General features: G+C 49.0%; 1 long non-coding RNA gene across 3 annotated transcripts in view; it reads right to left on the bottom strand.

The window, feature by feature from the left end:
- Positions 1–12893, bottom strand: part of LOC111742579 — a 40249-nt gene that overhangs the window by 792 nt on the left and 26564 nt on the right. For all 3 annotated transcript variants that reach the window (XR_002781382.1, XR_002781384.1, XR_002781383.1), the window contains one exon: positions 1933–2187. This is a non-coding gene — a long non-coding RNA (uncharacterized LOC111742579). The remainder of the gene's footprint in view (positions 1–1932; positions 2188–12893) is intronic.

The raw sequence follows: 12893 nt of genomic DNA, 5'->3' as shown, positions 1-12893 counted from the left end.
ATTACATGTTGAACCTCATAGTACTCAGGTAAGAACTACAGTGTTTTTATCTATGTATTACAGATGGTGACACAGGCATAAAGGGATTAGTTACTTGTTCAAAGCCCATAGCTAGTAAGTGGAGGAGCAAGATTTGTACCAGGACCCCAGTTCTGGAATCCATAAGCTGTTTCCTCATCTGTAAGGGGCCTTTAAGGATACTTACCTAAAGGGAGGTTCCAGGGATAAATGCTTTAATGCAGAATGCATGTAGGGAGGGTACCATGTTGCATTTCCTTAGCACCCAGGAAATGTTAGCAATGATGATGTTTCTTGTGTAGGTCACATTGAAGAATCAAAGACAGTTGAGGTGAAGTGTTTGGAATCTGTTCTTAAGGTCCATATGTTTTGTTGTTAGCAAATTATACCCCAAGTTATAAAAACTCAAGGGGTACATGCCAACTTTGTGAGGTGGCTGAGGGGCCCGCATGGAGCTCTGGCCAATGAGGTGGGTTCTGCAGCCCAGAATGAGAGTGGGGACAGGCTGAGAGGGGTCTGGGGTCAGATACCTGCTATGGAGAGAACATGGCGGGCAGACAAGCTTGGGGAAGTGCTGCCAAATAGGAGCCCACCGTGGGCCAGCCTTGATGCCTGCAGTTTCTGGAAGAGGCTCCAGCCAGAGTCTCCTGGAGATCTTGAGAGTGAACATCTGACTGGGAGGCAGAGGCTCCTGTGTGCTGGGGAGTGGGCAGAACTTGGAGTCCAAGCCCACCACGTGGGAAGCCCTACTTAGGCCTGGGTATGGGGCCTTGGGCAAATGAAAACCTCTCAGAGCCTCCTTTCTCAGCTATCCTGGTGGGTCATAGTCCTGAGCTTGCATGGCTGGAGCAGGTGTGCGGGACAGGGAGGGAGTGACACTGGTGGCAGTTCAAGAGTCTGGCACCAAATAGGTGCTATATGAATGCAGCCATGCTTCTCGCTCCTGCCCATAAACCCTAGGTCATGCCTGGTTTGTAGGCCACCTGAGCCCTAGGGAAAGGGATTTCCTCTTCCAGAGTCATGGCTCTATTCTCCACTTGGGGCCAGTTGAGGGATTCTCAGAAAGGTATTGGAAATAGCACCCCCTACCCCATGGGGACCGTGGCTGAGGCTAGGCTAACGGCTCTGGTGGGTGGCAGAGGCAGGAATGAAGGTACCTAGACTGCTGCTTTGGCGTGAACAAAGGTGGCTGCTGGCACTGCCCCCTGCTAGACTCACAGGCAGATCTAAAGGAGACTTGTGTGAACTGCTTGGCTGCTCAGCCAAATGCTTTAGGAGTCTAGGGCCAAGAACTCCTCTAGGATAGCCTTCTCTTGAGTTGGCTTCATTTACTCAGCCAACACTGGCTGGGGACTCCCTGCTCTAGGCCCAGGGCCAACATGGGGAGGCTCAGTGCCTCCTTGGGAACAGTGTTGTCCTGTGATTATTGCAAGGCTATAGGGTGCAGTGGTTAACACATGGGCTCCCATCCCTCGCCAGCCTGGCTTTGAGTCCCACTTCCTGTCCTTGGTAACTGGATGACTTTACCTCTGTGTGCCTTAATTTACTTACCCATAACATGAGAATGATAGCACCTACCTCATAGCGTTGTAATGAAAATGAAACGAGTTAATGTGTGTAAAGTGTGTAAAGCTGTGTTCAGCATGGAGTAAGCACTTGATACAAGTTACCCATCATCATCATCACCGTTTTGCTGAAGAGGAGACAGACTCAGGTGAATTGACTTGCCCAAGATCACATAGTCAGGCAATGGAAAAGCCAGGGAATAGACCCAAATCCATCTGACTCCAAAATGAGTGCCCTTTTCCCATAACCAGACCCTCTGGCAAAGGTTTGGAATGAGAGTATCTTGGGGAGCATAATGTCCCACACCCCACCTGGATCTCTCAGCCCCTCCCTGGTGCACACATTTACCAGCAATCCTAGGAGAAGAAGGTGTCAGCACCAATGTCCAGATGAGACAGGACCCAGAGGTGAAAGGCAGCTATCCTCAGTCCCTCAGTGTTGGTAGCAGGGCCAGGTAGAGGGAAGTATGGCAGTTATAAGTGGGTGAGTGGCTGGCTGCTCAAGCTGGGGCTTGCAGAGACCGGTGGCTTCCATGACGTGCCCTTGAAACACTCTTCAGCTGGAAGATGCACTGAGCTTTCTGAAGGGCCATCCAACTTGCAACTTCAATTTTGCAAATACAAAGTGAATTTAAAAAAAGAAAAAAAACGCATCACGGACATGGTTCCATAGTGTAGCAGTTAGCACGTCTGCTTTACACGCAGAATGTCCTGTGTTCGCACCCCAGTGGAGCCACGGTCCATGATCTATGGCCATGCCACCTGAACAAGCCTGATGTCTAATCTTGGAAACTAAGCAGGGTCAGGCCTGGTTAGTACTTGGATAGGAGACCACCTAGGAAGACCAGGTGCTGTAGGCATAAATAATAATAATAATAAAAAATAAAACATCAGGTGGCTGAGAAATGCTTTATGGATTGGCATGTGCACCATTAGAGCTGAGGGCCCCTAGGACCACTTGTTCCACCTTCTAATGCTGATGGCACATGGAGGCCCAGCCTCATGCCACTGCAGTTGACTGGGGCATGCTGTGATGGAAGATAGGGAAGGCTAGTCTTTATGGAGGGCCTGCTGAGATTCTGGCTCAGTGTTGGTGATCAACATTGTCAATTTGTCAATACAGAAAGTGAGGACCAGGGAGAACTGTTAAGGAGCTTGACACCACTGACAATCCTGGCCTCCTGGCTTTTTCCCCTTGTAGGCTTCCTATTAGGGCGGTGGAAAGGAAAGGGGAGGGGCCATAGTGGCATGTACTGATGTGGCATCAGTAAGAGGACCTTGAAAAGCCTTTTGCATCAGCAGCCACACCACCCTGCATACTCTCGCTCTTCCTTCACCCTTATAGCAGACTCCCTGGGCAGAAATCTGGAGCCTCATTTTGCAGCCTGGAAAACTGAGGCTCAGAGAGTTACACAGCACAGTTACCCAGCACTTGCTCAAGGCTACTCTAGGCCGAGTGGCAGAGCATCATCTGCCACTACCCTAGGTGTTTTCTTTACATTCCCTTCTTACTATTAGGGTAAAGGCATAGTTTACAGAGTGAATAGGAACCATGATCTCTGCTGGGGTGAGGGGTTCTCTGGAGAAAGGATATGCAGGTTTTGGAGTTGGACAGCCTGGATTCAAACCTGCCTTTGTCACCGGCCTGAGAAGTGACCCTAGCAGATGGCATTCACTTTCTGAGTCTTGCTGCTCCCTCTACAGAAGACTGTGAGACAACAAAAATGGAGTTGCCATATGGTCTGAGTCATTTGAGGACAGAATTAGGGTGAAGGTGTGGGAAGGACCCTCATGGCTCACTATGTAACATCTTGTTGCATAGACATTGAAACAGACCTAGAGAGCCTGGAGGCCTTGCTCCAATGCCGGAGCTGGGGCCCTTGCAGGGGCAGTGTTTAGAGCTTGAATTTACTGTGTGGCCTTGAGTAAGGCCAATCACCACTCTGAGCCTCACTTTTTTCCCCAATAAGGTGCTCTGGCATATGCAAGTGCTCAATTAGTATTAGCTAACAATATTATTCAGGTGGGAATAAGGCAACACATCTCAGCCAGAGCTGTCCAAGGGTCATCATAATGGCAGCCAATATAATGCAGTGTTTCTAGGTTCCAGCACAGTTCAAGCACTGGCACATGTGAAATGGCTTCATCCTCACACTGTGAGGATGCACATGAGGACTGGAGATGCAGGGAGGGGGTTGGTCTTCCAGTCAGGATACAATCCCTGCCTCACTCCAGAGCCTGGCACTGAGCCACTGTGCGCTCCACTTTTGGGTGCCCATGGGTGTCACCTCTTCCTAAAGCATGGTAGCAGAGTGTTTGAGCTTCAGGGGGCAGTCCAACCAGGCAGCTTCTGGGACTTCCCACCCCCTTTCCAACTCTGAGTGTGAGATTCTTTGTGCCCTGGCCTTAGAACTCTGGGAAAGGTGTCACAAGCAAGGGGGGTTCCTGCTGGGGCAGAGGGAGTGGCCAGGGGCCCAGCCAGAGGCCTACTCCCTTCTGGGACCCTCCAGCCAGTGCATGCAGCCTGCCGGTCGTCTGGGTAACCGATACCCAGGCGGCCAGACAAAGTTATGGTGTGTGGCTGGGAAGCTATTTTGTCTAATACACTAAAAGGCCTTTGGAAATTCCTGAAGCCCATCTGTTCCTAGTTATACGACAACATTGCTGTCTCTTCAGCTCAAAAACAAGGGAACACTTTTATTTCTCTTTTCAGAGCTCAGGAATGTGCCTGAAACAGGCCCGTAATCGTCCGTCCATGTGGTTCCTCAAGTTCCTTGATCACATGCTGGAACCATCATCCTTTTAAAGGCCCGCCACTCCTTCCTCTCACTTTTTCCCACCCCAGATGACCCCCAGGACTCCTGAGGGTGTCAAGGGGAAGACTGAGGCTTTGGAGATGGGCCTGCCTGTCTTTGCAACGTGCCACTTCCTCACTCCTATAACAGAGACAGGAACTCCTGAGAAATGAACACAGCCTGGCATATGGTAGGTGCTTTGTAAATGCAGGTTTCTCAGTTAGCTCCATAAATTGAGAAACTTCCTTGACTGATCCAAGCACTGGTAGCTTCTGTAAAAATGGGGTCTGCAACTCTAAGAAATGTTGATAATCATTCTTTACTTATCTGGCACCTCTGCCTACCCACAGCTACCCAAGAACCAGAAGATAAAACAATACAGAGTTTCCACATCTAAAACATCTCTGTGGAGTATAGGCTGGGCCCCTTGTGTATTTTTCCCTGGGCTGAAGTTGTGTGTGCTTCTTCTCTGGAGTTCTGGTCCCTATAGGTCCCTTGGGGCTCCTGCTGGATGCAATGTCCAGAGGCTGGGTGTGGCTGCTCTTTGCTGTCTCACTCACACATGACGCTCCCATTTCAGCTGGCTGACTCTTGGCTGCTGCCCTGGACAGTTGTTTGGGGCAACTGGCACTGTCCTCACTTCCTTGAGGAACTCTTACCCCTCAGTCCCAGGCTGTAATAATCATGGTCCCCTGCCCAGCTCCCGTTGCTGCAAGAGTAGACTATGATTCAAATTCAGATCATCCTAGTCCAGCCCCCTTCTTCCAGACCAGGCCAGGGCTGCACCTATCTGCCCTTTGATGTCGAATGTGACCACAGACTTGCTTTGTGAACTCTGAGCTCAATGGCTTTTGTATCTCTCAAGTGGTTGCTTTACAAGCCAGTGGATGATTTTCCAAGTGACCTCTTTTTTTCCATGGTGATGGTAGGCACACATTTAGAGCCATAGCATGTTAGTCTGGGGCCCTGAAAGTCCAAGGTGAGAAGAGCCCCCAGTCAAACTGGAGTGGACATTCAATGTGAGCAAGAAATCTTTTTTTTTTAAGCTACTGAGGTTTCAAGTGGCTTGTTACATATGTTGACCCCAAAAAGGAAAATACCATGAAGGGCTCCTGGTGGCTAACTGGGCTCAAAAATTAAAAAACAAAACAAAAACAGAGCTTAGTATTCTTGCAAAACAGAGGCTTTTCACACAAGCCGTGCTTCAGGGAGAAGCCTGCACTGAACTGCCTGCCTGCGTTGTGTTCCTGCCATCGGAGCTAGCCCTTATAAAGAAATTCCTGGAATCCTATTTCAACAAATAAGTCTGAGACCTTCTAATCTGAGCTGTGTACCTATATCCTTATTAGCATCTCCACTGACCAATCAGAGCAACTCTACTCTGACCAATCAGGGCAGTACTTTTGGGACCCATCAAACTGTGAGGATTTGGATGAGAACCTCATTTGTATGAGAATAGACCAATCAGGGACAAGAGACAGGGGCTTCTCTCTATATAAGTCAGTTGCCCTCTGGCTCAGAGAGTACACTTTCTCTTTCCATTGAAAACTGCCTTTCCTAGGCTAGAGCTATAACAGAGAAGTTGTTTTGCTGGGAAGGAGCAGAATGGACCAAAGCAGAGCCATCCCAGCAGACTAGATTAGAGCAGAACAGAACTGTCTGGCTGGTAACACCAGGGCTCAGGATCACCTCACTAGAGCTGCCTCACAGCCTTGCTATTCTATAGCCATGTTGTTTCATAATCGAGCTGTGACACTATTGAGTTACTCCACAGCCATGCTGTTCTGCAGCCATGCTGTATCACAATTGAGTTGTTTTCACTGACTAAGTTCTCCTCCTTCCCTCACCACACCCCCAACTGGGGATTCCTATTGGTGTTGAATTGGTTGACACACAGCATAATCTCACCCATCCTGATTGATACATATCCTCTTTCGCCGATCACAAAGATGGTTTAGTGATGCAATGTGACTCAAGTTGAGCCAGAATCCTTACCTAGACTTTTTTTGGGGGGTATAGGAGGGGAACTGACCTTGTCTTATAAGTTATAGAGCAGCCATATTTTATCACAAAGATAAAAACCTGTCTAAGGTATGAATGAGTAAAATGGAGAGAGAAAAAGATAAAACTTGCTTAGGAAAGAGGGAATCCTGGTGACATCAAGACAGGACTGCCATGATGAGCTATACAAGTTGTGTACTACACAATTCTAAAGAGTTTTATTCACACAGTAATCATGGTGGATTTGTGTATTTATCAGGGCAGTTTTCCAGCAGATGGCAGTAAAGTGTCTTGAGGAAGTGGAGCCTTTCTCTACTTGGCACAAAATTGCTATACAGGCTAGCAACTTGCTGTGTTAAGTCCCTGATTTTAGTCCCTGAATCCCTAGAGCTTCCCAAGCTCAAGCAGTAGTTGGTGGAATTTATTCTAATGAAAAGTCTCTTTGTTGTTAAACTCTGCTCACAGCAGAATTGTTGACAATCTAGTCACTAATAAGATGCATTGAGCTTGTTTGCCACTTTCCAGAGCAAACCGTATATGCTTTTAGAAATAATAGTCTAACAATAAGAGACAGACGAACTATTAATGGGCAACACAAGAACAACAACAAAATATCAGTTTGGGGGCCATTTGTGTAGGTGCAAGTCACCTTTCCCATCTCAATAAGCACCTAGATTCTTTACTAAGCTGTGGCCTGAAAATGGTTGGCAATGGTAGTTTTTAAAGATACAAAGAAGACATTGTGTGGACTTCATTTCCTCTTAAATGGTTAAATTATAACTGTGTTGTTCTTTAAAATGATAGACCGAAATTATCTAGAGAGTTCACATAGGTGGGGCTTAAGCTAAATAAATAATGGATCATTGTAAAAGAACGGATGGTGTCGGCTGAGGTCCAACACCCCAACTCCCCCCAGTGCCGGAGGAGGCTGTCTGCCGGCTGGGAGCCTGACCCCACTCTGCCCTACTCAGGATAGCTCCTTCCCATAACTCTAAATGCCAGTAATTCCCAAGAGAGTTTGAGGGAGGCTGTAGCCTCTGACATCAATGATCTGGAGTGGGATCTTGGTGCTGCCCTTTTCAACTAGATGACCCTGGACAAATGCTTTCTCATTCAGAGCCTCAGCTGCCACTTCTGGAAAATGGGAATGCTGACATCCATCTGAGGGGGTAGTTGGAAGAGTCACGTGAGCATGGCAATGACCCTGTGCATAGTAGATGCTCAACGTACAGCAAGTGGAACCTGGGTGCTGGCTGGCAGGGATCAGAGCATGGCCACAAGGTCCCAGGCCCCCCGGATGTGAATTAATCTCATCACAGCCTCATTGAGTGCCTGTGGCAAGTCACTTCACCTCTTCCCAGGGTGCTGGGAAACAGATACTTTCTTGTTACTGCCCATTTCATTGTCTGCTCTCCCTGCCAAATAGTAAGGGGGCAGGGATTGGGTCTGCTCCCCACTACTCTTCCCAGAACAGGGCCTGTCGGCACTCAGTAGGTGCTCCATAAACACTCCATCATTGTTTCAGTCATGAAGGAACCTGGCTGATGCCTGTTGGGGCTGTCCTGCTTTCTAGGTAGAACCAGGCCAGAAATAGTCTTTATCAGGCCAGAGTGGAGACCACTTCCCCCATCCTACTTCTGGGAGGGGTGGGCCCCCACTTGCCCTCTGAATCCATGGGGGCCTTTCCCAATCCTGAGCAAGAGCCTCAGTTCCCAGCCCTTTCTGGGCCCTTCCCGGTTCTCTCAGTCAGAGCTGTTTGGCATCAGCGAGACATGGAAAAGGGAGCTCCCAGCCCCTCCAGCAGCTCTGGGCCAAAACCACAATTGTTTTTCCACCTGGAGCTTCCAAGGAGCTGCTGGCAGCCAGGCTGGGGTGCTAGGGTGAGATGCCAGCGGGTGTGGGAGGAACAAAGCTTCACCTTTACACCCACTGGACAAGTACTGGGGCAAACTGGATGATACTAGCTAGGGTCCACTTTCCTAGGGTCCACTTTGACCTTAGGTGAGTGGTAACCTCCCTGGTTTCATTTTTTTCATCTGTAAAATGGGGTTAATATCAGTACCTACTTCTCAGACTTGCTGTGAGGAATGAATAAGTTGGCCCAAGCAAAGCACTTAAAACAATGTCTGGCATACAGTCAACGTTCCAGAAATGAGTTGCCATGATTATTATAAGTCATTGCAGTCAGAATTTTAGTCTTCACTCTGTCTTGCAGCTGCAGTGAAGCAGGTCTGTCACTGTCTCCTAGCTGCAATGAAGCAGGTCTGTTACTACCTGTCTCCTAGCCTCAATGTACCTGTATGTATGTGGAAAGCTATGAGCCTATGTGAAGTCTGCTGTACGCAGCAGCCCCATACAGAGGCTGCCAGAAGAAGGCCCAGAGTCGGGGGATGTTTCTTTCCTCCTCTCATTTCTCTCCTTCCCCTCTTTCTTCCTCCAGCCTGGGGAATGCCCCCAGAGGCAGGGGCCAACACCTGACTTCTGGGAGGACTTGCCAGCTCCATCAGCCACAGAAACGGTGGACCTATGGGCCCCTGGATATTTCTGTGTCCATTCTGCTTTGTGCAGAATTAAAAATTAAGTCCTGAGCAGGGACAAGGCCGGCTGCTGAGCAGATGTCAGGTTCAGCATAGCGGAGGCATGGTCAGCCAGGTTCCCTTGGGCCCAGCTATGGAAACAAGCTGTCCTGACCCATCTGGCAGCTGTCCTTTGTTATTATTTGGAAGAGAGAGCAGTTGTCAGCCCAAGCCCCAGCGGCCACACCCATCCCTTGGCTCCCCTGGCTCCTCGGCCTGGTACAACCCCTGACTGACCAAGGTCATGTACTAGGTGACCAGAGGTAGGCCCTGGAGCTCTGTGGCCTTTCATCAGTTGCCTCCTCCTAAATATTAGGGGATGGAGCTGTCAGTCTCTGACTCAAGGCCTGTGAGAAAGAAGATGGGAGGTACAGTCAGTGGGGGGGCGGGGGGCACAGGGAAGAGGGCCTATACTGGCTGAGTGCCCACTGGGCACCAGGAGCCACTCAGGACTTCCCATTCCTTGCCATTTTAGGAAAGAAGATGCCCAGGCAAATGTAAGCATCCAATGGTAGAAGCATCTCTCCCAAGCCCCTGCCTTTCTGCCTCTTCTACCCCTATCCTTCTGCCCTGACCCAGGAGGGATCTGTGCCTAGGCGAGCAGCTCCAGAGCTATGGATGGCCCATGTTCCCAGAATGGGACAGGGGCCCTCAGGAAGGAGAGGGAGATTTGTTATGTTGGCCAGGGGAGCTTGTCTTGGCCAGGTAGATCCTAGAGCAGGAATAGGGCCCAAGTGGGGCCTCAACACTGTCTGCTGGAACCAGGAGGAGCATGAGGGCCCAGCTTCCTAGTCAGCAAAGGAAACTGAGGGAGGAGCCCAGTTATAGGGCTTGATAAACATGACCCAGGGGAAGGTGGCAACTACATGGACACTCAGGCCCAGAGTCATTGCCAATCCAGAGCCCAAAGCCATCGACTCTAGCCTTACCTGCTGATGGAAGGAAGGCTGCTGCTGCTTCCTTCCTTGTCTGGTCAGGCTCAGGCTCCAAGCAGGAGAAGTGGGCTTTAGGGGTATTAGAGATTGGGTCCTGGGTTCAAATCCTGCCTGTACCACTTGTAGGCTGTGCGACCTTGGGCAAGGCTCTTCTCTATGAATCCCTACTTCCTCAGGAAAGTAATGCCTCCAACATGTGAAATTTGGCCCCTGGGAACACCCAGTGTGCAGTTGGTGCTCCATGCCTTTGTCCTCTACCACCTTCCCTTCTCTGTCCATGGGGCCTGGGGAAACAGGCCTGGGCAATGCTTACTCTGGCACTGGTTCCCAAGCCCCTGGAAACTTCCAGAGCAGGCCTCAGCTGCCTCTCCCTGATGATGCCAGCCCAGGGATAGATTCTCTGCTCATGGGAACTTGGGTACATCCCAGAAACGTGGGGAGAAGAGACAGCAGGGTAGAGGCTCGACCGGAGCTCTGCCAAGGTCTCCTGGGCCTGAGATGGAGAGTGGGCACTGCCTGTAGAGTCCAGTGCCAGGGGCTGGCTGCCAAGGTCTGGTGTAAATAGTGGTGCTCCCCACCAAGGCTGGAAACTGGAGCCCAGGGAAGCCTGCAGGCAGTGAGCAAATATTTTCCCAAAAGATGCTTACAGCAAAGCTAACTCAGGAAGCTCCCTATGGCAGCAGGTCACTCAGACTGCTGGAGTGGAGGGAGGGCAGCAGCACCTGCTGAGAGTGAGGAGAGGGCATCTAACCAGGGTTGGTGGTCAGAGTGCAGAGCCAGGGACCTAAGACCAAGTGTTCAAGCCTGGGGCCAAGGCTCCAGGGGCCAGAGCTCCATCCCTGGGAGAGCTGGCTAGAGCCAGCAGGTCCCCTCCCAGGGCCTCACAGACCAGGGCTAGAGCTCAGTGTGCCTTTGAGTGAGTTAGAAGTTTCCTCTTGCAGACAGCTGGCATGCTCAGGCTTGGTGAGGGAGCATGGGCTCTCGGTGCCCAAATGTCTTCTTGTCACTAGATATGGCAGCCCTGGATCATCCTCAGAAGTGGTGCTTCACTTCCCCAAGCTGGTCCTGGAGGGGCAACCTCCTTGATCAGGGAAGCTGGATCACAGTGCTTCCATTGACATTGATCCCAAGTCTCTTCCTTCCCTTCACCAGGGATTTCAGGCCTTGGGTTGGGATTCGGGGGTTCAGATGAGCTGTCTCCCTTTGATAACCTGGCCCCAGTGAGCTGGGGGTCATGCCCTGGGGTCCTGTTTAGAAAATTTTTTGAAGACTTAGGGACAAGAGAGAAGTACACATGGAGAGTCACAGGAGTGACACCACAAAGCTCACTGGAATGACCTGCAGGCACCTCTCCCCCTGCACCCCCATCCCTGTCTCCATACTTGCTGGCTCAGGCTCAGGCTGCATTGCTCTTGCAGCCACATTTTCGCCCACGTCCCTCCACTCACCCCTCCTCCCTGATAGCAGGGCTGAGATGAGGCAGTCTTCCCTCTTTGGCCTCCCACAGAAGCCAGCAGAATCTCTGAGAGGTAACTGCACCTATACAGCCTGAACATTTTGGAGATTTGCAGAGAGTCCATGATACTTCTGGGCCTCTATTTCCCTAACTCTAGCTGTTTGCCAGGCTGGTCCTGGAACTTCTCATCTCAGGGAGGCCTCCATCAGCAAAGCATTCCTTCCTACCCAGTCAGCTCCACAGAGAAGGTATCAATCAGGAGACGATCCTGCCTGAGCCAAGCCAAAATCTTTAATGGGGGAAGCTGGCAGTATGGCCAGGGACATCAGTGTGGCTGCCCAGATGGACAGATTCCCCAGCAGAGCCCAGTGCCAGCACCCCTTCCTGATAGCCCAGGACGCTGAGCTGTGGGTTTTTGGGGTGGGAGCCTCATAGTAGGCACGTGGTAAGAGCATTATACCATGCTCTCTACTTCTGCTGGGAATTATCTATAATAAAAGTCACCAAAAAATTCTAAAGAATGACAAAATTCTTTGTCCATGGTGGCATAAAATCTCTCACTTTTAAGGCCTCAGCTCATGGCTATTTTATTATGACTATAGGAACGAACCTCTCAACCTTTGTATGAATATAGATGTGACAATATGGTTTTGTAGTTTTGTGCATATAAATGTGTGCCAAAAAGTAGAAACAGCTCAAATGTTCATCTACAGATGAATGGATAGACAAAATGTGGTTTATCCACACAATGGAATATTATTTAGCCATAAAAAGGAAACAAGTACGGATACATGCTACAACATTGGGTGAACCTTGAAAATATTCTGCTGAATGAAAGAAGCCAAACACAAAGGTCACATAATATATGATTCCATCTATAAAAATGTACAGTATAGGCAAACCTATAGAGACAGAAAGTACATTAGTGGTTGTCAGGGGCTAGAAGAAAGGGAGAATGACTACTAACAGGCATAGGATTTTGTGAAGTGATGAAAATATTTTTAAATGAATTGTGGTGATAGTTGTATAAGCTCATAAACATGCTAAAAACCACTGATTTGTATACTTTAAATGGTTAAATTATATGGTATAAGAGTTTTATCTCAATAAAGATGTCTTAAAAAGGTCTGTATTGATCACAACCCTTAAGCACACATCTTTTTAATGTTCTATGTGATGAAATGAGAAATGCACATAACACGTCCCCAAGTCCAATGGTTGTGTCAGGGATACGTGTGACTATTTGAGTTGTCAGCTCAACTAGCCCCTTTTTATGGAACACCAGTTTTTTACTTGAAAGAACAACTGGCAGTAATATTTTAATAATTTTTTACATTTTAGTTTCTAATGCAGTAAATATCAGAATTTATAATCCCTAAAACTAAAGCTCTTTGAAGTTCTCAATAATTTTTAAGAGTGTAAAAGATAGGGTTGCAAGTAAGCAGGGTGGGGCCTGGTTAGTACTTGGATGGAAGACCACCTAGGAAGACCAGGTGCTGTAGGCGTAAAAAGAAAAAAAGAAGAAAAAAAAAGCCAATAAAAGATAG

Source organism: Pteropus vampyrus, unplaced genomic scaffold, assembly GCF_000151845.1.
Source record: "Pteropus vampyrus isolate Shadow unplaced genomic scaffold, Pvam_2.0 Scaffold97, whole genome shotgun sequence".
NCBI lineage: Eukaryota > Metazoa > Chordata > Mammalia > Chiroptera > Pteropodidae > Pteropus > Pteropus vampyrus.
Note: the sequence above shows the minus strand (reverse complement) of the source record. Positions and strands in the feature narration are given on the sequence as shown.